Source organism: Xiphophorus hellerii, chromosome 20 (assembly GCF_003331165.1).
Source record: "Xiphophorus hellerii strain 12219 chromosome 20, Xiphophorus_hellerii-4.1, whole genome shotgun sequence".
Lineage (NCBI taxonomy): Eukaryota > Metazoa > Chordata > Actinopteri > Cyprinodontiformes > Poeciliidae > Xiphophorus > Xiphophorus hellerii.
This window is the reverse complement of record NC_045691.1, coordinates 26,337,981-26,365,301: the sequence shown is the minus strand read 5'-3', so window position 1 is coordinate 26,365,301 and position 27,321 is coordinate 26,337,981. Positions and strand designations below refer to the sequence as shown.

General features: G+C 40.2%; 1 long non-coding RNA gene across 1 annotated transcript; it reads left to right on the top strand.

Moving 5' to 3' along the window:
- The first annotated feature begins 17,430 nt into the window (after nt 1–17,430).
- LOC116709861 (uncharacterized) lies at nt 17,431–18,520 on the top strand. Its single transcript, XR_004336980.1, has 2 exons — nt 17,431–17,955; nt 18,384–18,520. It is a non-coding gene; the product is annotated as an uncharacterized LOC116709861 (long non-coding RNA).
- The last annotated feature ends 8,801 nt before the right edge of the window (nt 18,521–27,321 follow it).

The following is a 27,321-nucleotide window of genomic DNA, read 5'->3' as shown; positions in this document are numbered from 1 at the left end:
CACATGTAGCAAATTGTGCTCTGGATATTCTACAGATGTGCTTTCTGTAGTCACATGTGCAGCATGTTTCTCATGTGACTTGACAACACGCTTTCTGCACGCGATCTTCACGTTAAAAGTTTTGCAAAAAAAAAAATTCCACCGAGTTTTTTTGTTGTTGTCACACGTGAAACATATTTCACATCATACAGTTTTAATCTAAACATGCAAGCCATGTGTTCACACTGCTGAGACTTTTGTCTGCACTTGTTGTCATACATGTTGCCCATGTTGATGCACAGCGTAGTTTTCACATGTGAAGCACATTTTGCAAGTTATATATTTTGCTTAGATTTTTTTTTTTGTCAAGCTAAATAATTTCCAAGTGGAACATTTTTTAGATTTTGCCGCATGACGTGATTTCCACATGTGAAACACGTTCCACCGCGTTGAAACTTTGGTGCTTTTTATTTACGCTTCTTGCCTGTTCACATGTTAACACATTAAATCTTATCCACATATGTAACACACTGTTCACATTTCAAACCTTTTCTGAAATTACTTTGAACCGGGTCGTTTTTGTTCCCATTAGCACAATACACTCACTTTTATTACACAAATGCAACACATTTCCTGTGAATTTTGTGGCTGACGTGGTTCTAAAAATGTACAAAAGTTGCCGGCTCAACCTTATGCAGTCCAGTTTCGATTCATTTCCCACAGGCAAATTAAATGGCAGCAGACAGAAAAACAAAGGACAGTCACACAAAACGCCAGCAGTTCTTCCCTTAGTACGACACAATTACAAATTCCAGGAGAGATAATCAATCATAAGCAGACACTGCTATTCTCAGATGCCGTTGATGCGCGATAAGCTTGAATTATTGCATGTAGTGCATTAATGTGGATACTGCTTCAAGGATAACGGGAACATCAAGTGCGATTCAGTTCAAAAGTCTGAGAGGTGGTTCAGTCTGCATAGTGCAGTCCAGGTGATTTAAGCTTGTTAGCAATGGCAGCAGGAATTACAGAAATCCTGCATACGAATGTCAGACATCCTACAACGGAACAGAGGGAGATCAAACGCACCATAAACTGGGTGTTCAGGACAGCTGAGGATAAATTTAGCCCCAGTTTTTACTCGTTTAGAGTATTTAATCTAGAGTTAGGCTTTGCTGCATTAATGAGCCTCATCAGCTTGTTTTTGCTAGACACCGTAAGAAAACCAAACCAATCTACACAACAGTAACAAGAGAACAAACTCAATAAGGCAATGATTAAATGGGGCCATTAATAAAGTACAAACTTTAAAGGAACTCTGTTTTCGTTAAAAGAAGAGCAGCTGCTGGACCTGTTTTCTCACTGCAATTCGGCGTTTGATTCAAAGTTCAGCTCAGTTTCAATAACAGTTCCTGAGTATTTGCACAGTTTTTGATTTCTGCGTCCTGAAAAAAAAAAAATTCTGCTAGAATGAGATTCTTGAAAGTCAGCAAGGATGTCTTTCGCTTTTCTTTGATCAAATCAATTGTCAGGAAAACGTCCTTGCACCCAGCTAGGAAGTCATCCACTACAGCACCCGAGCTCAGTTTCACTGTGGTTTATTGTCACAACGGCAAACTTCAAAATGTCTCTGTTCTGCTTGAGTGTCGCTGCAAGAATCCATATGAAGAATGAGCAGCAGTGAAGAAAAGGACGCAGCCCCCCCAGAGGGGAGCCTGTGGACGAGGAGGACCTGGATAACAGCCCACCGTTAATCCTCACACGTTCTGACCGATCTGACAGGAAGTCTCACAGCCAAGATCTGGATTCAGATGAAACTGTGACTCAAGTTTCTCTGCAAGAAGATGTTGCTGGACGGTTTGAAATGCACAACTACAATCCAAAACAAAGTGGCTGTATGAAAGGAGCAATTTTGCGCTTCATTCATAAGGATATCATGTTTTTTTTTTTTATATTAACATTAGTCTTAAAGTTAATGCTATATGTCAGGGGTGTGAAACTCTCCTTCATTTTGGGCTGTATCAAAAATCTGAATGCTCTTAAAGGGCCGGTTGTGCCACAATGTATTGATAAAACCCATTAAACTGTTAAAATATCAATAGCCGTGATTGGATTTTGTGATTTTGTTTTGTAATCAAAATCACAGATTTTGTGGAATTTTTATGATATTTGCGCTAATGTATGATGTTAAGTGTGACTTTTTATTATTCGCCTTATCGATCATGGATGATAACTTGACATCAAGTGAGGCTGAGGGAGCAGTCACTACAGCCCAATGTTTTTGAGAAAAAATTGCAATGAAATCAGAAGAAATGTGAGGATTTGATGATTTTGTGTGAATTTTGTATGTGGAAAAAAACGGAGGGACTTACTGATGTAATTTGGAGTGTAGAGGGCCACTTAGTAAGCTATGGCGGGCCAGATTTGTCCCCTGGGCCTTGAGTTTGATACATGTGCTATATGTGTTATACGAACTTAATTAGACATATCGTCACCTTCCTACAATAATGGCCAAAGTAATTTTTTTCCTAAACCAATTTTTGTTTTGCTAAAATCACAATCTTTTTTTGGCCAAAATATGATTCATGCAAAAGTAAATAAATAAAATTTTTTGGCAAAAAAACGACTCAGGCCATTATTGTATTAGGAAGGTGACCATTTGATAAGCAGGAATTTTGACATACTTTATGTCCAGATCTACCTCTGTTTTTTCTGAAGTTGCCAAAATGACAGTTTTAATTGTGCTAGCCGTGAGCGGACGTTTTCTGTGAATACTTTCCCCTCCATATTCATGTCGGTGTACGTTTGAATGTGTGAACAACGGTGAGTGTGGCTTGGTGAATTTGACTCAAAGTGCAAAAGCACTAGAATAGTCTGAAAGACTTTAAACTCAGTTAAACTCATTTACCATCTGAGATGTTTCAACATAAGCATCACATGTTCTAAATGCACTATGCCTGGTTTTCACATTGGTACAATTTCATTGACGTGATTAATCTCAACCACGTAAGCACGCCATTTGAACTTCTTAAAAAATACTTCAGATAAACCGTGAAAAAAACCCCAATATATACATATATACATACTGTATATACATGTATATATTCCGGTCACAATTTAAAAGGATCGATGAGTAATTTGAGAAGTGATGGTTGGAGTTAAGACGGCTAATAACTGTGTGTCAGACTTTCTGTGACTCTGAACGTCTTCTGCAAAGGAAATTACTTTTACTGTGAATCTCAGAAGCTGCCAAAGCACAAATCCAACACATTAGTAGCAAGTTTTACACTAATATTTTTCACCCATTCATGGACGGTTTTCTCTATCTGACACATTAGGACTGATCAGATTGATGCCTGCTCTCAGTTCTTTTCCAGACTAATTTGAAAGACGATCGCTTCAGAATCCAGTAGCGAACTGCTTGCTTTACTTCAATGGGGCAGCATTTTGTAAAATCGACCTTTGTGAGCTTTACATCATGTTATTATATTATTCCCTCGTGAAAAACATACCTGGAGTGTTGCCTTGATTTGTTTATGCAAGTTTGAGAATTCCTTACATCTCCCATGGCAACCATTCAGCTGTGAAAAACTCCTTAAAGGCGGTGTTTCCGAGCTCCGGCCTCACAGAGCATCCCTCCCCCACTCGGCTCCTTCAGACTAGCCAACAGCAATTAGCAAACACCTGGTGGAACTGCTGAGCTCATTATATGAGATACTTCTCAGTCAAACGCTGGTAAGAGTAGTTAAAGGGTTATCAGAGGAGGGGTGTTGTGACGATTTCCAGAAGGCAGAGTTCCAGACAGAGCAGGAGTTTTTAAAGAGACAGAGGCCCAATTTCAAGACGTCAAATCTGGAAGTAAAATTTCTTTTAAGTCATATTTGTTGGGAACCGGGGTTTTTGGTTGTCTTTGTGGAGTTTTTCTCTGTTTGCCTGCTGCTTCGTACTTTATCCACCAGAGGCTGCACACCTGGAGGGGCGTGCCCGCTGACTCTGTCAGCACACCTGTGACTCATCACCCAATCATCCTGGAGCTTAAGAGGAGCAGACAGCCAGCACCTTGTCGCCTGGGTGTTTGCCAGAGAGCAGTTAGCTCTCTGTATTTTCCTTAGCAGACCTTCTAGTAATCGATTCTTGTTGATCAAACTGCTCTTTGACCAGTTTTGTCAGATTGGCAAAGCTTGAATTCTCTGCGACGCTCTCGCACTTCCGGGTTTTAGCACCGAAACGTCCGGGTTTTGGTGAGCTTGTTTTTAGCTGCACCAAAACAAGCGCCCTTGTGCAGCCGGGTCCTAAAAGCGCAGCAGCGGCACGACGTGACGAGGGGTTACAGACGGAGCACCAAACACTGTAGAAAAGTGAAATAAGCGGGGAGGGAGCGTGGGTTGCGCGTACTGTAATCCTTGTCGTCTTGGTAGGAAAGTTCTGTTTGAACAGTGAGTGACGGGGCAGGGCGCAAAACCTCCAGGATGGATTGTGAAGATTAAATTCCCCCCCCCTCCGATTGCTGCTCTCACATCACATCCCCAGCCATCGGGGGGGGGGATTCATTTACTCGCACAGAGACGGGGAGCCAGCAACAGCACAGAGGAGAACTGACGGAAAGTGGAAAGCGAAGGCTGTCTGGAGGCTTTGTAGGAACTGAAAGCAGCTGAGCGCTTTGAGGGCCTGGTGGTTCGCCTTAGAGACAACAAACCAGAGGCTGGGACTCTGCAGTGAATTCACCGCCACTTGTACTAGTCAGATTCTTTTTCTTGCTTCATTCGGTTTGCGTTTATACAGAAAGTGAAGTACAACTCAGTTTATATTTGAAGTGTTTTTTTGTTTTGCTTTTTTTTGTAAATGGAGATTTCAATTCACATAAGAAAAAGGCAGAAAGAAAAACACTAGTTTTCCCTTGAAGCTCTGATCCAGACAGTTTTATTATTATTTACTTCAAGGGTAAAAAAGGAACATGAACAATTAGCTGAATTCTGAATATTAAACATACCAGTACATTTTTGTTTCTTTGTATGTCAGAGACGGACTGGTTCATCTGTCTCTTCCTTCAAGATTTCATCTGGATCATCAAAACTACTGTACTCGAAAAAGTATGTGCGTCCTTCCCGTTTTCTTTTGTTTTGGTGGGTTTTTTTGTCACACTTGTATATTTCATGTTGAATTGACTTCAATATTAGATGAAGATACTCTAACTGGAGTAAATGCTAAGAGTAGTTTCAATTTATTTCAGTTGTTAATTGAAGAAAGCTGTTTAAAGGAACCTGATCCTGTGTAAACCTAATAACCGGATGTGCTATCCTGAGCAACAAGAACTATTACCAAACATTTGTGATCACTAGAAATTAGTCTTTTACATCACAGTGGAGAATTTTTTTTTCCCTCACTTGAACTGCATTTGTTGGTGTGATACACAACCCATGTGTGATTTAGCTTCAGGTCACAAACTGATGGCTAGATAAATTCCTACAGGATTTTCTGGTAGAGAGCAAAACTCGTAGTTCCATCAGTTACGGTAAGTGGAGCTGGTCCTGAAGCTGTCCCACAATCACTAGGCCCGGCGGTTGCCATGACGCTCCTTTTCTGTAAGACTGCTAGCTTTATGCTACATGTAACGAGACACGTACCTTTTAAAAAGTTTCTCTTTTAAATTGTCAATCCCAGGGGTGCCGTAAAGGGGGGAAAGTTAGGACAATTCCAAGGGTTCCTGACAAACGGGGCCCCCCACACAATAGGTTTGGGGCCCTGTCAATTACAAAATTAATTATATTGTGTTTTTTAAATTGTTTTTATCAGTAAAAAATAAATGTTACCCCTCCCAGACCAAAACGCACACATCTATATTTGCCCTGAACCCGCCTGGATCTGCAGGAAATGGTTCGTTCCTGCTTGGAGCGCTTGACGGTGACGATGTTCAGCAGCAGGAAGTACAAGACAAGAACGACTGTGGCTGTTGCTATACTGCTACGAAAAATAATAAAGTTAGGTTTTCAAAAGAGAGGGAGAGAAAAAGACAACGGTGTCAATTTATAACCCAGTTCTTCTCCAAGAGAGGTGGGTGGACTGTGTGAGATTATCAACTATTTAGCATAGTTAGCTTAGCTACAGACTACTGTTTGCCTCCATTTCACTAGCATTTAAAGAACGAAGGGGAAAAAAATTCTACCAACATATTCATATATTTAAGTTGTCCCTGTACCTTTTACCACAATTAACATATGAGTCAGACAGCAGCAGCTCTAACCACCAAATCAGAATAATCCCTCCTTCCTGTCCCAGTGAAAACGGTGAGCAACACTGTGTTCAGTGACAAGCTAGTTAGCATCATTCTAGGGAGTCTATAGATTTCTCCTGTCCCACTGCTCTTTTTACAATTACACAATAAAACAATATATTTATTAGTGATAGAAATTCAAACAATCTTTATAAAATTATAATAATAAACAACCTCTTGTCAGTCCAGATAGTCCTGCCTTAGCTTGCATTTAGATCACAGGTATCTGCTGCCACGTCCCTCCTGACCCGTCCTCTCCTCAGTGAAATTAAAGCTGCAGTATGTAACTTTTATTAACAAGAAGAACACATGTGTTAAGACTGTCAATATGTTGAGAGAATATCTGAGAATAATTTAATTCCTCTGCTTTCTCCCAGTGCTCTCTAGAAACAACCAATCAGAGGCAGGAGGTGGGTGTTATTGCTGTCAATCACAATCTTGATTCACCTCCACCTCCTCCCTTTTCACAGATTATCTTTTAACAGATTGTCTGTCTCATAACAAACTGTCATGACAAGAAAGCAAAGCAGTTACATGCCTTTAACATTGTGTTGCTTTTTTTGGGTCAAATAGACTCAAGAAATTGCAACAGCAGAGGGGGGCCAATTAAATTTTTTGTCATGGGGCCCAAGTTTCCTGGTGGCGCCCCTGGTCAATCCACAAAATCACTTACCAAAACTCCTCAGTGCCATCTATTGGTACTTTTGGTTAGTTTCAGATTGGCTGTTGTGTGATTTTCATCCCATCAGTACTGGCTTTGGCCTTAGAACTCTCATGAACGCTCCCATGTTAGCGTTCATAGCGGTAGCCATGAGCGCTCACCGTAACTGAGGGAAGAGAGGCAGCCTGCAGCAGTGCAGTTGTTCTTTTCTCTCAATGTTTTATTTATTTATTTTTTTTTACCTAAGAATAGAAAAAAACTATTCCTAACCACCCCACAGAGGGGAAATTCAGGTGTAAGTAGCAAGCTAAGCTAGGTGTGAGATAGCATATTTACAGAAAGTTAAGAAAAAACAAAGTCAGAATAGAAGGTTGTAAAGTAAGGACAAATCTACAACATTGAACTAATTAAGAATACACAATATATTGGCACTATTATCACTATTGACCAATATTAGTCATTTTTTTACATATCTGTATCGGTCCAACAATAAAACCGGGCTGATATTAACAATTAATATTTATTTTTCTCTTGTTGCCATTAGTTTCTGAAGGTTGAAAGAGTCACGCGGTATTTGTTTCACCATGTGACAATGACAGTCACATGGTGACGCAGCACAGTGGAGTTTAAGTATTTTTAAAGGTGTTGAAAAGTCAGTGAAATATATGAGAACTATATAATATTGCTAAATATCGACTATAACAGCAATATTGATATTATATATTGGCACAAATTTTCAAATCGGTACATCTTGAGTAATAATACCCTGCAGTTATTAAAAATAGCTTTCTCCGTTTAAATGAAACGTTTGGTTCGGCAGAATAACGCACGCAGGATCCTGAATGGCATTTGTCTTTTTTTTTCCTTCAACAACCTGAAACATTTAAGTGTGCAAAGTAAATACTTTGCATATTAAAGTTACACATAACAGCTTTTATTGCTTTTCTTAACCTCCTACACAGTATTGTTTATCTGAGCCAACAAGACAGAATAATAAAAAAAAGAAGCTAACATAATGCACAGCTTCTCACAGCTGATGGAGAATTTTCATAGAAGCACGTGTAAAGACTAAGAGTTAAAGAAAGACAAATGATTTGACAAAGCATTTCTCAACATCCATCTGTCGCCGATTATTATTCACCGACAGCTTCAAATGTTGGGCGTAAAACAGTGCTTGCATTTAATTCATCCAGGAGAAAAAAAAAAGTGTCATTTGCCTGTAGCTAACAGTTTCAGGCTAGATAATAATCATTAGTGTCAGATAATAATTAGTGCCAAGCATCTCAGCTCATTGTTCATGTTGACTTGCAATTAAACAGAAAATAATGGGAGTGAATAAACAAGGGAGCGGATTCTTTACTGGCCTGTCCACAACTCATCGTTTTGAGTTCGCTGTTGTCTCCTGCTTTGACTCCAAAGGAAACTCTCAAAGTGTGTAAGGAGGCCAGGATGGCCGAGTCAGGATCCGGACCAGGAGTCTCTCTTTCTGGACCTTAGGAACGAAATGAGACGTCGTCTCTGCAGGTCTGGACACTGGATGGAGAGAACCGGGCAGGGAAGTGGAGGAAATGAGGCTAATTAACAAAGAGAGCACAGACAGAGATACATTAAACACGAGGGATTTACAAACCGGAAACAAAAAGCCTAACACCAAACATGAGCCTACAAACAAAAACGCTGCAGAACATAAGAAATAAGAAGTAAATTCAACATGTCTAAATTTGGTGAGCATGGCCTGAAAATGAAACAGGATTGTCCAAAACCCCCAGAAATTATTTGAAAATAAACACAAAAGAAAACCAAAACACACATCTACGAATCATGAGCAAGTCAAATGTTTTCCATCAGTGGCATTCGCAGAATAACAAAAACGAAACAACCACCTGATTCTATTGTTTGGTTAAGAGAAGAGGACACAAACCATGATCTTTTTTGTTTTACCCCACAAGTGAAAAAAACAACAACTCCTTTTTAAACAAAGTAAACCTCCAGGAGAGTCGGATTCCTCAGAGCGTGGCCTTGATTAGTTAGGCTGCTTGAGCCACGGCGAGGTTAGAGATAAAGAGCAGAAATTTAAAATCCAAGCTCCAAAAGAGAAAGGATGCAAATTTAATGACATGCTAAGGAGAAATACAAGAACAGAAGATAAAAAGGGAGGAAAACGAGAAGAATGGAAGTAAAGAATAGTTCACTGGACTAAAGGCCTGACACCTTGGTCTTTCCAGCAGCATAACTAGAGTCCATTGTTCACCCAGGAATCAGTCCAAAATTTAGCACTATGTTAAAATGAGAGCTCAGAGGTCTGCATTAGAAGTATACTATACACAATATAAGCCAAGACTACATGTCAGGGATCAGATTACAAACCTCATTACACCAGTAGGCTATTACAACACACACACATCAGTGACAATTCAGACTCTATAAAAACAATGTATTCTTTTTTTATTTATTCTCTTTTTAAATTTTCTGAGCAACAGGTAATTTTCCCCCAGCTAGTTTTACATATAAATATGTCTTTTGGTGGTGGATTTTAGGGAGTGTTAGAAAAATCTGGGGGGAAAAAAAAAAAAAAATCTGAATAAACTTAATTAGCCAAATTTGTGGACACAAACATTTGGTGGAAAATAAAAAGTAGCTTTTAAAGAGAAATATGTGTATTGACGGTATTATGTGTACTGCTAGCAACCATAGATGTATCGAAACACTTAGCTGCACAAATTGTGTTTGCTTACGCAAACGCAATTTAGCTCTAAGAAAGCCACAATAATGATCTGACAACATCTCACTGAAAATGCACTAAGCTTCAGCCTTTGTTGCTAATTCAAACATACAGCTAGCTAGGTTTTAGGTTTTACCTGAACTGACAGTGTTTAAATCTGAGGTGCCGTGCTGAAGAGCTAAGCTAACGTTAGCATGTTTCTTGGTGCTTTCATGTCAGATGTACATAACTAATTCTAACGAGGCAAAGCCACAAAGCGTGTTTGTGAAGCAAAATCAAGTTTACGAGCTGTTGCTAACTAATGTAAACAGGGACAAGTAAATAGGAGGAAAGTTTATAGCATTTTGCGAACAGAGGAATTACCGAGACGAAAAGGATGTCGTCATAAAATACCAGAGTAATTAATGCGATTCAACTCTTTACCAAAGCAGGGAAGTCTCCGTTGAAATTATCCTCATATTTCCTGATGGAAGAGTGGTTTACATCCTAACACTGATACTTAGGTTAGATTGATGCCTAGACTGATAACATTTTTAAAGATGTGAGGGGGGCATCACATCACATCACGTCAGTTTGACCAATCTAGGCAAAACTAGACTTTAAACTTTAAAAGTTTGCTCTATATTCCTGAGATGGAAACAAAACTAATGACGACGCAACGTTCGGTACCAGAGAGACCTTCAGTCTGTGTGCAAAGGAGCATTAGAACGGATCATGTTAATGATCATCACATTAATTCAATAAGAATTTTCCATACAGCAACAATATCCTGGTTTGATGATAAAGGTCTTCATCGACTTGGAGACGAGTTGTGGATTTTCTTATTGAAAGATTTTGAGGCAAGAGAGAAATACCAAAATTAAACTTTGGTACCTCCCCAATAGTAAAGCTGACGTGTTTGCTTTTGTCCAGGACAATGACATTTCTTAACCAACTCGATATTTGCTTAAGGACTCTAATTGAGACCATATTTACTTGTGGTCTTCTGATATGGGTCTAATCCATGGGTAACATTTACATTACAATAATAATAAAAAAAAACATTGTGCGTCTTTCTCCATTGCAACAATTGAAGTAATTTATTTTCTAACATGGCTGGTAGGAACTTTGGATCGGACCATTACCAGCATCTTATGTTGTGAATATGACCCAAGTCTTTACACATCAGCTGAATGCTAAGGTAAGTGATAGCCCTTGAATGATGCAACTAGTTAAGATTTCCTGAATTTCAAAATCCAGGAAGTATTTTTCTTGCCGTCATATACGCATTGAGGTATTGGTGTACATCCTGGACGAGTCATTAGACCGTAACCGGGCCAATACAGAGAACCATGCACTGGCACGTCCAGCTAACGGTATATTTGGTGAAGAGTTTATGAAAACTCTGCGCCAAAAGGCCCCAGCTGAGAGACAGCCCACTCTGCAGGCGACCAGGAAACAAAAACACTTTAAAATGAGTCTTGGGACACAAGTGAAACACGGCCATCCATTTTCTGCTGTGAGAAAAGTCGCGAGGGGTCCGGCGCCAACCTCCAGCGACCATCGGTATATAAGCTGCTCTTAATTAGGATTCAGCATAGCATGCCTTTGAAAGTGGGAGGCGAAAGTGGAGATGATGTCTGTCCCCTGAACACTAAAGCTGAGAGATGATTCCACTGGAGATGAGCCGATGACTCTGCCTCCTGTCGTACTTTTTGACATGTCAAGATGACTTTTGTGAAAAAGACCCTCTCAGCACACTCTGTAACACTCACCCAGGTATGAGAAGAAGGCTAATAAGGCAAAGTGAGGATGTCTCTCTCTGTGTGTGTGGGTGTGCGATAGAAGTATTAAAAGTAAAGTTAGGATACTTTTGCTACATTATGTATGTATGGAAAACACTTCAAATAGGGATAATTAAAACAACAAAACATACCGCAGTCCTGTCTTGCAATCTTACTACTTTTGTAAGGTGAATGTTTATTTCTATCCAAAGTAAATTGGCCTCTTTTGAGGCCTAAACGTATACAAAAAGTCGCTAAACTTTTCACACGCAACAGTTGTGCGTGAAATTTGCGTATTTTAAACAAAAGTCACAATAGAAATAACTCAAAAGTAACCCCTAGCCACTTTCAAAACATGCTCCTTATTTACCTGACTTCATCATAGAGGTAGTGAATTTCACAACTTCCCAAGACCTGCTCAGACGTCTCCATGCTCTTCAACAAACAAGAAGTCAGACATCTTGGATAGAATTGGCCATTTCAACACAATCTTAGCGGTTTACAGCTTTTGCATCCGATCGAAATTCTAGCAGAGGTTTTGGTCGACCAAATCCAAATTTGCTCAATGTGTACTTGAGGCAGGAGGAATAAAAGTTTGTAAGAAGCTTTCTGCTGTCTCAACGCAGATCTCGTCACCCATCGCTAAGGTAATCGCCCTGGCTCAGTTACAATTTGTCTGAACAGACGGATAGCGATTAAAATCTGTTGCCTGGAACAGACCAGAAGTTGCACAGTTGCCGCAGTCAAATCTGGAGGGGGGATTAGGAGGAAAACTTTGCCTTTGCTGGAGGTTTAAATACAATAACTTAAGTATACAATCTGTTATATAAAAGTTTAAATATTAGTAACCTAATGATGGATCCATTACGGTGTTTCCCTACCAAATCTGCACCAGTCCTACCACAGTACATGTTGGGGAAACGACCAGCTAGCAGACAGCTGCACGGAGTCAGTATGATGCAAAACACAGGAAAGAAACAAAGAAGCTACTGCAGGACATATTTGCCCGTATCAGATCCTTGTTTACACTGAAAATCCACGCTTACAGTGTGAGGAATTGCGTTTTCTAATTAATTGCACAGTTGAATCTAATGTGCATATTTCAGAACGGACTGAGTCCTCCCACTAAATGCTGTCTTGTGTACTGTTTTGCTATTCAGGGATGCAACATTTTAATTATCTTTTCTAAATGGTGGATTGCTACTACTAAAGGCTTTTGTCCTTTTGTCACAATGTAGGCAGTCATGCTTTTTGTTATCTTTACCATAAAGAACATTAAATCTTCATAAGTGTTAACTACGATACTGAAAAGAAATTTGAGTTGTTTTCTTAAAGGGGTGGTAGTATGTATTTTCCAGTTATATAGCGCCATTTCATAGCGCAATCAAGTAGCTATGTTACTTTCAATTGTTGAAAAAATGCTGTATATATCAAATATGACTTATCAATCTAACGCCTTGAAACTGGGCTTATGTCTCTTTAAAAACTCCTGCTCTTTCTGAAACTCCGCCTTCAGGAAGTCATCACAACATGGCTCCTCTATAAAGCCCTTAGCAACGTTTGTTACAGGCGTGTCACTGAGAAGTAACTCGTAATATGAGCTCAGCGTGATGCGCGGTTCCACCAGGTGTTTGCTAACTGCTGCTGGCTAGTCTGAAGGAGCCGAGTGGTGGAGTCGCGGGGTGGAGGGCTGCTCTGTGAGGAGGAAACTCAGAAACTCGGAAGCTGCAGCTCTGAGGAGAAGCAGCGCCTAAGAAAGCTTTCTAGGTCTTGAATGGTTGCCATGGGAGATTAAAAGATTTCTCAAACATGCATGAAATAATCAAAGCAACACTCTAGATATGTTTTTGATGACAACATGATATTAAGCTGAAAAAGTTTGATTTTACATAATACTACCCCTTTAATATTTTTTTACTGTTTGACATTTTTGTATTGTTACAAGCCTATACATAATAGTAAGCTTTTCACCACACCGAAAACAAAATTTCTATTAAAAACATGTAATTGATTTAATTAGTGCTGTTGAGCAGCGTATTGAATGCTAATATATCGATCCCAGTCAGGACTTTGAATAAAACATACTTTAAGAAAATAAGGGTCATATTTTCTGCTGACGCTCCTTGAATTCGGTCGCTATCATCTGCTGTGCTCCCCTCTGTTTATGCTGCTTTTTCACTCCCCATCTCCGATCCTTCCTCCTCTCCTTTCAGTGATTCTGGACACCACGCCTCTCAGAACAGACACAAAGTGTTTTCCATGCCCTCTGTCACCCCCCCCCCCCCCCCTCTCCCCCGTCACATGAACTTATCCAGATCATCTGTCCCGGTGTATGGCTCAGCAGGACCTAGTGGAAATTTTTTTGCTTGAAAGGGCCCGAATTATCCTGAGCTTCTCTTCATGCTGCAACTTTCTGCAATCTGCTGATCTTTCATCGTAAACCCGCCCCGGTTTTTGGCACACAATGAGCTCTCTGCCTCGCAAATCCCGACGCGACGTCCCTGCAGGCCGGTTCCGGAGTCGGCTGGGGAGAGAAGGCTTTCTCAGACCGCGGCTTCAGGTTTCGAGATCGTGTTCGCCGCTTTAGTGTAAAACATTTACTTGCGTGAAGCTTTCCATCTTCGGAAATGTGTGGGGGTTTTTTTCTTTTTCTTTTTCTCCTCCTTTCCAAGCATTACATCAACTTATTAAAAGCTGGAAAATGCAGAGAGAACACGAACATAACGTGAATTTTAAACGTCACGGTTTCAAGTTACGCGTATGCAAATCGCCTTCTCACAGGTGAGCTGGAGGATGGTGTATATGATTCTGGGAAACCTCTCACCATGACAGTCAGAGGGGAGCCAAAAGGCATCAGCCAGCCTGCATTATTTCGTCTAAGCAGAGATAAGAGCGCGGATCCCTCCGAGCTTACTGCAGCAGTCCTTGTGTCTGAGGTTTGTCAAAGCAGCCCAAGGCACTCGCAAGTTGGGAGAGCAAACTTTCAGACTGAAATTCTTTCCTTCTCTCTCTTTATTTTATTTTATTTTTTTGACATGTCTCGTTTATTTGCATTCGCTGTAATGGATGGTTTGGTTAAGCTTAGCGTCTAATAGCTATTTAATGATGAAAAAAAGAGAGAGAAAATAAAGAACCCCCTAGCTATTACATGACATTTACTGTGTGCTAAAGTGCAACGAATGTAATGTGATGCTAGCTTACTGTTTTTCAAATCTGCTTGGAGATGTGATTCTCACCATAAACAATAACCTTGAATGAAAAACACCATGATATCAAGGTACGGATAAAAAAATAAATAAAACGCAACGATCTGATTTTGATTTACTTTTATCAAATCTGAAACGCAAAAAGCACGTTAAAGATTAGATTTATAATTTTATATGTGACCTTTACTTCAACTTTGAAAAAGTGATTTTGGTAAAAATATTGAATACAAAGCTGCTGTATTTATTTACTTGAGCACGTACTGAGCAGAGTATTATTTTTCACTACTATTGTTGTGATTGTATTTAAACTAGTACATTGTTTTTTGGCTGTTTATAGAGTGACACTGGGAGCATCAACAGCTAGAGGCAAGGTACGGCAGTCTGTTCTGCTCAAATCTGTCATTCGTCTTTCGGCTAGCTGACTAATTGTGTGCAGCAACAAGTTTGGGAGGGGCATCACAGCGTCACTCTGGTTCAACACAGGTGTAGAAACTTTCAGTCACTCCAGGATTTCCACCAGCGTCCCAAGAAAAGAACTTACAATCTAGATCTACAACTAGTTTGCATTGTATTAAATCGTTTATAATTAGATTTCCTTGACATGTCTCTAATTTAAAGTGCGGTCTGCCTCGTGAAACGCTACCGGCATGCGACTGTGAGTTCAACCTGTTATTATGGCCCACAGGTGTGTGCGTTTTGGCTGCACAGTGGCGCAGTTGGTAGCACTGTTGCCTTGCAGCAAGAAGGTCCTGGGTTCGATTCCCGGCCGGGGTCTTTCTGCATGGAGTTTGCATGTTCTCCCTGTGCATGCGTGGGTTCTCTCCGGGTACTCCGGCTTCCTCCCACAGTCCAAAAACATGACTGTTAGGTTAATTGGTCTATCTAAATTCTTCCTAGGTGTTTGTCCTGTATGTCTTTGTGTTGCCCTGCGACAGACTGGCGACCTGTCCAGGGCGTACCCCGCCTCCCGCCTGGAACGTAGCTGGAGATGGGCACCAGCAACCCTCCCGACCCCATTAGGGACAAGGGTGAACAGACAATGGATGGATGGAGGTGTGTGCGTTGAGCTGGATGCTCTGTATGTAAACACTGAAGCAAGTGGAGCAACGAGACTGACGTTTAAAGGTGGGGTGAGCAAACTTATGTGTTTGCTTTTCTTTAAAATTATCCATTTGGCAGCAATTGTGGTATACTGTGGAAACAAGAAACAGTGACAAAGAGACAAGTGTGATGCGAATGATTTGTAAACAATGAAAAGACTACAGGTGGCTAACAGCAAGGTGCTAAAAGAGCTAAAGTTAGCGGCTAGCGCTTAGCTAGTTATGCTTTTTTTTCACAGTTTGGCCATAATTGGTTGATAACTAGGCCTGTCGCGATAAACGATAAATCGATTAATCCTACGATAAATTAAAACTATCGACGTCATTTCAATTATCGGCATTATCGTCTCTCCCGACCTTTTTCTCTTTCTGTTGATGACACCGAATGAAAAAAGGCTCAACTCCGGTGCTCTCCACTGACTCCTCCCTTCCTCATTTCCTTAGTGTAAAGCCCAGTGCACACTACACGATCTTAGAGCTGTCGGCCGATTGTCGGCCCATTTTCAAAACCTGACAGACCACACATTAGCCGACAGAAATCCTTGGTATAACGGTTCGATCGGGTTCGTTCCTGCCGTGTGGTGTCCAACAATGGGCACAAAATAATGGCTACAAGTTCAGTGAACTAATTTTAAAACCAGGCATTAATCAATGCTTTACTACAATCTACCTGCAATGCATGTGGCTAGTGTCAGCGTAAAGTCCTGACTGAATGAAAATCATTAGAACCTATTTACGCCACGTTAACGAAGAACAGCTGAAAAGTTACCGGGTTTATCAACTGCGGTAGCAATTTCGCTCCAACTCCTCCTCTTGTCATTTCTATATTCTTTGCATGTTGAATAAACATTAATGTTGTTTCCACATATCATTTCCAATGTCCGCTGGACTTCGGGTTGCGCCGTGTCAGCTGTTTGGGATTCCCCTCTGTAATTTCCCCTTAGAAAACACAGAGGAGAATCCGCGCTTTCTGATTGGCTGCCTGTCACATTCAACAGGCTGCGTTAAGTTCCCAGTCGGGGAAAACCCTGATTTAGATCGGAGCGGCAACGACGATCTACCGTAACACACCACACAATCTTAGAAAGACCAAAGGTCTAAGATTGTCGTAAGGGGAAAAATAGGAGCAAAAAATCATGTAGTGTGAAATATTGCATCAGGTAGTCGATGTGCCCATCTTCTCTATTTAAATCTAATTATTACTGAAGGGCAACATAATATACAGACTTCATAATCTGCACTCTTTGGGTTGAATGCAATATTTATTTCCACTTTGGCTTTATGTTGTTTAGTTTTTATCAAGTACATTTTTTGTTAATGGAGACTGAGAATCCATTTTGTTTTTGGTTGTTTTGTTTATTTAGTTTATCAGCTCCAGTGTTAAATATTCTTTTGAAAATAAAGTGTATCTATCTTTGGCAGGAAATCACATGCATTATTACGTCATTTCCATTAAATCAGTGTAAAAAGGTCTTCAGACAATATTATCGTTTATCGCAATAATTTTTTGAGACAATTAATCGCTCAGCAAAATTTGCTATCGTGACAGGCCTATTGATAACAGGACATTATTTGAGGTTTAAAACTTAAGACACCTTGTGTAGCGAAGGTTCTACGTTTTAAACTTGAGGCTGGTGGGATGTTTACACTCGCCACTGTGTGTCAAACTGAGGAGGGGGTTTCCTGTTTGAGAATCTCTCTTTATTTGTTGTTCCAGCAGTAGTACAGGCAGTGTTGGGTAGTAACGGATTACATGTAACGACGTTACGTAATTTAATTACAAAAAAAGAGTAACTGTAATTCGTTACAGTTACAATGAGAAAATATGTAATTCAGTTACAGTTACTTCCGAAAATATTAAGAATTACAAATTTAGTTACATTTAAAAAAAAAAATGAACTAAAACCTTTGCGAAATATGTAATGATATTTTTATTGCTTTGCGCCCTATATCGCCGTTTCCCGCTACGGCTCCTTGTCTCTATCATATTTGCCAGCCGCAATGCCACTCTGATGATCCGTCCTGTGCTGGTGGAGCCTCCTGGAGGAACAGCAAGCGAGCGGACGGTTCCATTTCAGCTCAAGCAGCGCATCAAAAATGACAGCCTTCCAGCACTGGAAATATAAGGAGCATTTCATTTACATATGTGAAAATGGCTCAAATTTAACCGTGCAGTGCAAGAAGTGTTTGCCGGCTATCAAGAACTTGTCCACGTCGAAGCAATCTATGTCAAACCTGAGGAAACATTTAGAGGTAAGTGCAACTCACTGATAGACGAAGCGTATTGTTTTACGAATATTTGACTGTTTGGTGTTGATGCATGACAAACGTTGGAATCTATTCTTTCCCATGAGACATTGTATGCAATGTGCCAGTGTTATGGTTTTCATGATGAACATAAAGTAAACTAGAAAATTCCTGAAGAAATTTAACTGGGGCCTGCCAAAGTGTGCCCGTCGGTTTGGACCCAGCGTTCTGATGCTAAAAATTAGCATCAATGCTAAGCTTAGCTAAATAGTAGTCATTAGCTTGTGGAATTTTATAACTTGCTTCGCAAGTCAGTCAGTCACTACTCTCCTTATGCATTGCTATGGGCAGGCCCCAATTAATGCTACTTTGAACATATAATTATTAATTATAGTATATTTTTCTTCTATCTTTTTTTCTCTCTCTCTTTTCAGAGGAAGCATCCAGGCGTTCTTCTGAAAGGCACGTTTAGTCCATCTGATACTCGGGACCCATCGTCCATCTTAATTCTTGATGCACTGTAGTGTGCCGTGTTTAATTTTACAAGCAAGGGTGTGCAAAGAAAAAATCACGAAAAATAAAATGTGATGTAAAAGTCTTACTTTGCTTATTTATTACTAAACTAGAGCACTTCATTGTCATTGCACATGTATGAAGTAATGAAATGCAGTTTGGCATCTAATCAAGTGCAACGTGTGCAGATTGTACAGCATGCAGTATTTAGAGATAAAATGCAGTTATTCACAGCTAGGGTAAGGAAAGATGGTTGATAGATATGTGCAGCAGAATAAATAAATTACCCCTAGGGAAATGCATGTATGTGCAGAGCCACTGTAGATAGGGCTATACAGGTGCGAATTGAAGAGGAACACTGTACAAATGTTGGGATGGTACAGTAAGGTATGGATAGAGGGGAAGGAAAGACTGGTCTTTGGGAAGAGTTCAATAAGGTGACCGCTGTAGGAAAGACGTGGTTTCTGAACCTGCTTGTGTTAGTCTGCAAACTGCGTAAATGGTAGAGCCTGGGGGAGGAGCAGAAAAGAGTATGGCCCGATGAGAGGAGTCTGAGAAAATCTTACATGCCTGGTGCTGGCATCTCTTCTTGTGGACCTCCTGTGATTGCCTGTCAGCAATTCCCTCTCAGCTTAGTGCTCTTTTAAGGTTCCCACTCAGTTCTCAAAAATTAAATGTTGAACATGGGTCAATACTCATTAAAACCTCAAAGTAATCCAAAAGTAATCTAAAGTAATTAGTTACATTACTTTTTAAAAGTAATCGAAAAAGTTACACTACAATTACATTTTAAACAAGGTAACTTGTAACTGTAACGGATTACATTTTTAAAGTAACTTACCCAACACTGAGTACAGGTGTGCAGCAGAAGGTAGGCTTGGAGTTGGAGATGTGTGGATGTGGAGGTGAGGTGATGTGGTCTAAATCATAACAGAAATAAAGCCCACGTTAATTCGCCTTACACATTATCAAGCACAAGTTGCCATAGTGACATCTGCTGGCCACAAACTGACTACACGTATATCGAGTGCTACATCCGATAGCTAACAGGCTAACCCAGGTGGAGTTAGTAAAAGGTCGCATTAAACCGGCGACTCTTACGAATACAACATCAACATGTCATACAGACGGAACTACTAAATGAACTGCCTTGGTACATTTAACAGCAATTACTCACAGTAAGTCAAGAAAGCACATCGACCGAAACCGGAAGCAGCAGCTGCGTGTCTGCCAGAGCTATAATGCCTCTGCAGCTGCTGAATGTGCTATAACGAACTCGCCACCGGGTGGCGCACCTCCCTCTCCCAGTCCAAAGTAATTAACACCCGAGCCTTTGTAACATCTTGTATGTATTTTATTAGAAAATGATTGACCCATTATGCAGTGACGTTAGCAGTGAGTGGATAGCACCCATTTGACAGAGACAGTGAGAAACACGACGCTACGCTGAGGTGAAATGGATGACACTATCTTCAGGTCTCCTTGCTTTCTTTCCTGACCTCTACGGGTTTTGCAGGACTGCCTCAAATTTCCTTGTACTACACAAATCAAGATTTCATTCTGAACTTTCTCCAAAGAAACAAGACAACAATATTGAACTGGAAGTTGCTTCAGTGAGTTCAACAGCCTTACCACAGTCCAATTTTTTGGACTGGATTGTGCCTGACATGGATTTAGGAGTTTCTCGAGAGCTTTCCGAACAGAACAAGACATCCCACAAAATTCACACCGGTCTGAGCAGTTGCTTCAGCGACTCTCTGTGGATTGCTCTCAGACGCAACGTCTTTTAAGCGCCAGCGTAATTGTTTGCAATCTGTCCACGATGTTACGACTTGCTATGCCCAGAGGCCAAACATGAATTGCTAAGTTGTTGGAGCTCTCTTTGCACGCCATCAAATATCTGCCAGTACAGATTCAACAATGCTTTATGTGGTTGCTTGTTTGTTGTTTTTGTATAATGACTGTTGAGCATATTGGTGAGTTTTGCTGTTGTATTCTTGGAATGAGGACAATTCTCCTGGATCTATCGGGGGGCGGGGGGTTCAGACTAGATTTGAGCCGTTTTTACTGGAGGGAATATACATGTAGTTTTACAAGTATTAAACTTTTACAGTTTTTTTCTTAGACACTTGAATGTACCATACTGATCACTGCAGCATCATTGTAGACCTGGTTTTCTCTATACTCCACTCTATGCTTCTTAAGCGTCTGCTCTACTGACTGATAAAGCAGCAGTCAGCAGAGCAGACTCTGTTTTTTGTAGCAGTAAAAAAAATAAATTTTTCAACTAGCAATTTACTGTATTGTATTTTATTTTTCTCACCCACTGTTGAGGTTTTTTGTCTCTCATTTTCTTCTTCTCTGCCGATGTGGCTATCAGATGTGGTATGAAAGCAGAAACCACTTTCATTGTGGCCTTTTCTCCCATTAAAACGGCGTCTAAATAATGTGAAAACCGTTTTCTGTGAACGAGGGAGAGAAAACAGGCTAAACAACGCGCTCCATCTCGTGACCATGAGTACTCCAGTCCAGAATTTGTTTTGTACCTGTTGAATTGAAGCTTCTTCAGTCTCATCATTGCGGGGTCTTCGGATGGTCCCGGCTCCTCATACCTTGGATTTGTCCTTGAGATGGAGGGAGGCCAAGACTAGAACTGAAACAGCTACAGCTGTGGCTCAGCAGGGAGAACAGTCCTAGACGTAATCAGGAGATTGAGATTTTCATTCCCACTTCCTTCTTGGAAAGCATCAAACAATAATTTGGTAAAAGAACTGACAGATTCTGTGTGCAATACTGTAGGTCAGGAGCGTCAAACTCATTTTCATTTTGGGCCGTATCAAAAATCTCAGTGTTCTTAAAGGACCGGTTGTGCCAGAATATATTGACAAAACCAAATAAAGTGCTAAAATGTCAACAAATAGAGTTCCTCTAGGATCTTGTAATTGTTTTAGTTTTTTTTTTTTTATTGCAATCAAAAGTCACAGATTTTGTGGCGATGATTTGGAAATATTTCCAAGGAATTTTTTTTACAATAGTTGCGCTAATGCATGATGTTGAACGTGACGTTTTATTGCTCGCCGTATCGATCGCAGACGATAACTTGACATCAAGTGAGGCTGAGGCAGCGGTCACTTAAGCTCAATGTTTTTGACCAATTTTGGGGGAAGAATTTGCAGTAAAATCAGAAATAAAAATGTGTAGATTTGTTAATTCTGTGTAAATTTAGCAGATTTGTGAAAACCTGGAAAGACTTATTGATGTAATATATGGAGTCTAGAGGGCCACATAAAAAGCTGCGGTGGGCCTTGAGTTTGACACCTGCGCTTTAGGTTGGATTTTTGTCTAGAAAAGTACCAAATGTTATCCATCTATCAAAGCATTTTGACAACAGAATCTATTTTCAGGCATTTTTTTAAATTGTAAATTCTCAATCTCAGTGACTCTAATTGTGCTTAAATATGCTAGTTTAGTTGTTGTCATATTTGTTTGGATGCTGAAATGAACAGAGTCTTTTAAGATGTTCAAATCTCGAGATATTGTTTTACCTCCAGGCTCTTCTTTAAGGTTTCCCCTGACTTGTCTGCTCCGCTTGTTGGTCTTCATGACGCCGTTTGTTCATTAATATTCCTCAGCAAACCTCTGAGGCTTTCTCAGAGCAGCCGGGTTTACGCCAAGCTCAAATTGCACGCAGGTTGATTTGGTTTACTGTAATTTATGAATTGTAGGGGAATTTGATTTGGGCTCATTTAGGAATCTGAATTCTGTCACCTGGCAAACCTTTCGCTTTTTAATGTGAAGCATTTTTAAAATTGCGCATGGCGGCCCCGCATTTAAGTTTGTCTTTGCAACGCGACAACATCTGAAAAACTGAGGGGAAATAAATACTATGATCTTTAATGTGTGTAAACGTTTTGGCTGCGTATATTCCTGCGGGGTGTTTTTGGTAAAAGGCAATAAGGAAGAAGCAAACTATTTCTGTGGAACAAAGTTTGAATAGACTGAGAATCCTATCAAAGTATTCTAATTCCTCAAATAATATATTCTTTAAAACTGATTTGGTTTGGTAGTCATGTCTGGTGTGTTTACTTTCAATCCAGACTCAGTAGGATCAGGAAAGGCATGGCTATTGTTTACTGGTTGTGTTTACATTCAACAGTAAAATTGAGAATCAACAGTTGTTTTTCATTGAGAATTGTCAGCAGCCACATATTAAAACCGTGGCGTTAAATTATGACTGAAAACGACACGCAGGTCCGTCTCGGTGAATAATGTGATTGGATGGTTCGTTCATTCCCGTTTTTCAATAAACAAAAAAATCCTCATATGTCATTAATTCATTACACACAGTGAAATATTTCAAGTGTTTATTTCCGTCATTTTGTTTATGGCTTACAGCTGATGAAAACACAAAATAATATACAAACATATAACATAAGACCAATTTAAACATTTTGGCTTTTGTAGATTCAAATGTTGTGTTGTGCCATTAATAGAAAAGATTGATGACTTTACAGAGATTACATCCCTGACAATGAAGATAAACCGCAGAAGATGACGAAGCAGCTGCTCAGAGTGCTGTATCCAATTGTCACAGTGGAAAGTTAGGTGGAAGGAAAAAGTGTGATAGGACAAAAGTGCTAACAGCAACAGGAAAACCCATTATTTTGAAAGGATTTTTAGTGAAATCCCTTCTAAGTGTTTGGAGGAGGTTCACAAACCATAAACAGCAGCTGCAGTCCCCACACACAGATGTATCCAGCAGCAACAACAACAATAATAATAAAAAACATACCTGGATTAAGGAGAAACACGGACTGCACTGCTGCTCAGCCATCCAAAGTTCTTTTCTCATATCAAAGTAAATTTCCATTTCATTTAGAAATCAATTTCGAAGAAAAGTGGAGATGCACAGAGTCCTGGCCGCTTGAGGTTCAATGTGGGTTTTTCACGTTAAGCATTGATTTAGGGAGCCGTGCCGTCTGCTGCTGCTGCTCCCCGGCGTTTTCTCAAATCTAAAGCAAGAAACCATCTGCACTTCATGCTTCCCTCTGCTGACCAGGTTTATGGAGATGATGCTTTCCACCTGGACTTAACACCTGCCCACAGTCACTAAGATACCAACACCTGCTGATGGCTTTAGTGTCACTGTGCCAACAAACTGAGCTGACCAAGACCCAACAGACAAACTGTGGACTGTTCTCAAGAAACTGTAGACAAGGCTTCAGAAGCAGTAATTCATGCAAAAGGAGCCTGGATCAGATATACTGGACAGTACATGAATACAGATTTGACTTGAAATGCTTTTCAAAGTAGCGACCAATTTCTTCTAAATTGAGTTTTAGGTTTTCATGAGTTCTAAGGCATCATCATCAAAAGTAAAGGCAGTAAGCGCCTGAAATGTATCGTTGTGTGAGTGTTGAAGCAGTATGACATGAGCTTCACCTTTCTCAGACAAACTTTTAACACTCTAATTTTAATCTGTGAGATGCAGATTATAAATTTCAGCCGCTTTAAATCATGTTTACATCCAACTGTTGTATCTGCATGTCCATACATCAGCGTGTATGTACAGATGTACATGATTTTTAAAGAGGCGGTATTGTTTAAAATAGCTTTAAATCGTGTTATAATGTTATTCCATCATCAAAAACGTACCTGGAGTGTTGCTTTGATTCATTCATTCACGTTTGAGAAATCCTTTAATCTCCCACGGCAACCATCCAGATGTGGGAAATGCCTTGGTGGACCTAGCCCCGCCTTCGAGGCGCAGCTCCTCCTCACAGTGGACTCTTCCTCTGCAACCCCCCCCTCTCGGCTCCTTCAGACTAGCCAGCAGCAATTGGCAAACACCTGGTGAAACTGTGCTGCCTGCAGAGCTCATTATAGGAGCTACATTTCAGTGCAACACTGGTAAAAATGTTGTTAAAGGGTTAATAGAGGAGCCATGTTGGGGGGACTTCCTGAAGGAGGAGTTACTTAAAGAGACAGAGGCCTAATTTCAATGCATTAAACTAGGAAGTAAAATTTCTTTTAAGTCATATTTGATATATTGAGCATTTTTATAACAACTGATGGTAACATAGTTACTGGATTAAACGATGGGCCTAGAAAACGCATTATACTGCCCCTATGGAAAATGTGTCACTCAAAAACCTCAGGAGCAAAACTAAAAGTGGGTTGATTTATTGCTTTGGATCGGCTCGAAAACCGGAGAAGGCAAAAAAACAAAAAGCTCTGGAACAGAGTTTTAATAATAAACAACTAAATAATCAAATCCCTAACTTAGCATTCAACTAAACCGACGAGGCAAACTAAGACTTAAAACAAGAAAGTCTAAACTTTGATGTCAGATGCTTTCCATCTGATGTGTGATACCACTGCTGCAGCGTATTTCAATATCAACATCAGGACCAGGAGCGTTTTGTTTATGTGTGTGAGCAGGAACAAAAATTTAATAAAAAAAGAAACATTGCCGCCTGGATCGGCAGCTTTATTTTCCTGTTTTTGCATCACCTCAGAACATGGTTTTGTTTTGTCGAAGGATGCAGCAGTTGTTGTTGGAGAAAGAAAGAAAGAAAGAAAAAAAACCGCGATATAATGAGCCGAAGTTGCATCAAAAACATGAGACTGTTTTTATTTAGGTTGGTGCTGTTGTAGGAAGAAAAGGAAAAAAAAAAGAAGATGAGTTTTACGCTTTCAAAGCAGACTCCTCCATTGTCATGCAGTGCCCCCAGAACCATCAGTAATTGCCCCTGCTCATTGTTTAAGTTGATTGAACTCAGCTGTTGGTGAAAACACGGCGCGTCTACTGGGGACTGAAGTGCATTCGTGTGCAGAACTGTGATATGCATGAGATAACCTAAAACCTGGAGAGCAGCTCTGAGCTCCATCCAAACTCCCAAGGCCCCTAAAGGAGACCCCCCCCCCCCCCCCCCCCCCAAAAAAAAAAAAAGAAAAGAAAAGAAAATTGTTTGGAAGCATCACAAAAAAAAGGAACAGAATCCGAATAATTTAAGCCAGACTTCGGGAGTTTGAATAAACTAGTCATAGATCACAAAGTTCCTAAAGCTGGTTGGCACCTGACTAGACTTTGCCCTTTTGCGCGCACACACCGCGTGCGTTTGAAGCTGCGATTACGCCTTTTTTTTTTTTTTTTCTTCCCCTCCCAGAACCAACCTGAAAAAGAAGACTGAATGTTTCTGTTCGCAGCATGACTTATTGATTCCAGTTGTTTGAGTACAGCACCGAGTGGCTCGTAGAAGCCTGATAATCAATCTTTTCTACATTTTCCTAGCCGACTGATTTTTTAAATATTTTTTTTTTAGAAGCAGTGTGATGTGGCTACAGTTTCACGCCGCTGCTCGCTGGTCCTCGTGAATTTCCATCTATCGATTATGCTGCTGCTGCTGCTGCTGCTGCTGCTGCTGCTGCTGCTGCTGCTCGCTGCTTTGTCAGCAGTTTCCCTATTGGCTCTCGGAAAAGAAAACACAGAGGAGATAAAGCGTAATTTACCTTTTGTTTTCAGGTTCCCTCGGAGTTCGGATAATAACTTCACCAAACTTTCTTTCTTTTTTCATTTTTTTTCCCCTTTATGACTCGAGTGTAGATTTTACGAGCTCATTAACCGAGCCGGGTTTTGAGCTGACGTCTTTTTATGTAGTCGATGTGACGTAGGTGCGCGGGGTTTTGCCTCTAATGCGCTTCCTGGTGATCGATGCAGTTTAAGATCCGCTTAGTGCCACGCTGGGACACGCTCAAATGTCACCAGAGCCATTTTCTGCAAACATGCAATTACTGCCAATGATTTGCAATGTATCAATTTTTAAGTCTCGCCTCGGCGCTGAAGTGATTAGATTGTGTTTATGTAAAAAAGAGAAGAAAACTGAAGGAGAGAAAGTAAAAAAAAAAAAACACCTCCAAAAATACTTGCATCATCTTGTACTGAATTTAGCTGAGATTGACTCGCAGAAAAAAATAAAATAAATAAAAAGCTCCAGCTAAATCTTTAAGAGATGAGGCAACATTAGGAGTTTCTAAACAGCCCAAAAATATGCAATCAATACACATAAAAAGGCTTCTGACAAGAAAAAGGTTAAGAAAAACAACAACTGACAAATGTGTGAGTGTGTTGCGTGTAAGTGTGTGTGTGTGTGTGTTTACTCCTCGTGGGGGCGTGTATTGATGACAGCTACATTTTCCTCAGTTGAAGTCATTAACATCATCTCTGGAGAGGCTCACTCTGCAGCAGTAGGCACTGTTCGTCAGTGGAAGATTAATGATGATGATTTATTGAGGTAACAACAGAAAGTCATGTAAGGAGATCTCTTACATGCAATTTAATATTTCATCTCTTTTAAAACATAATGACACTGAGCAGACACTGGAGGCACTTCCTAGAAAGTGGGTACAACTGAGAAAGAAAGATGGTCCCCCCCCCCCTCCGCTTATGGGAGACAGACTTTATATGCACGCACTTTACATCTTTACCCTAACCCTACACATCACACACCTAAACCCCAACCCATAAACAGCATTACCCCTCAAGGGGACCAAGGAAATGTCCCCACAGGGAGCAGTGGCCCCCACAACCCCACACTGTAAACAGAAATACTGTTTGCACCCCGACCGCCCCTACCCGCGCACCCACCCACACACACACACACACACATATAGCCTATATATATATATATATATATATATATATATATATATATATATATATATATATATATATATATATATATATAATTAATAACACTGTTGTAATATACTTCTGGGTACTTTTTAACATTTTGTCACATTACAACCACAAACTGCAATCAGTTTTATCGAGGTTTATGAGAAATCACTAGAAATTAG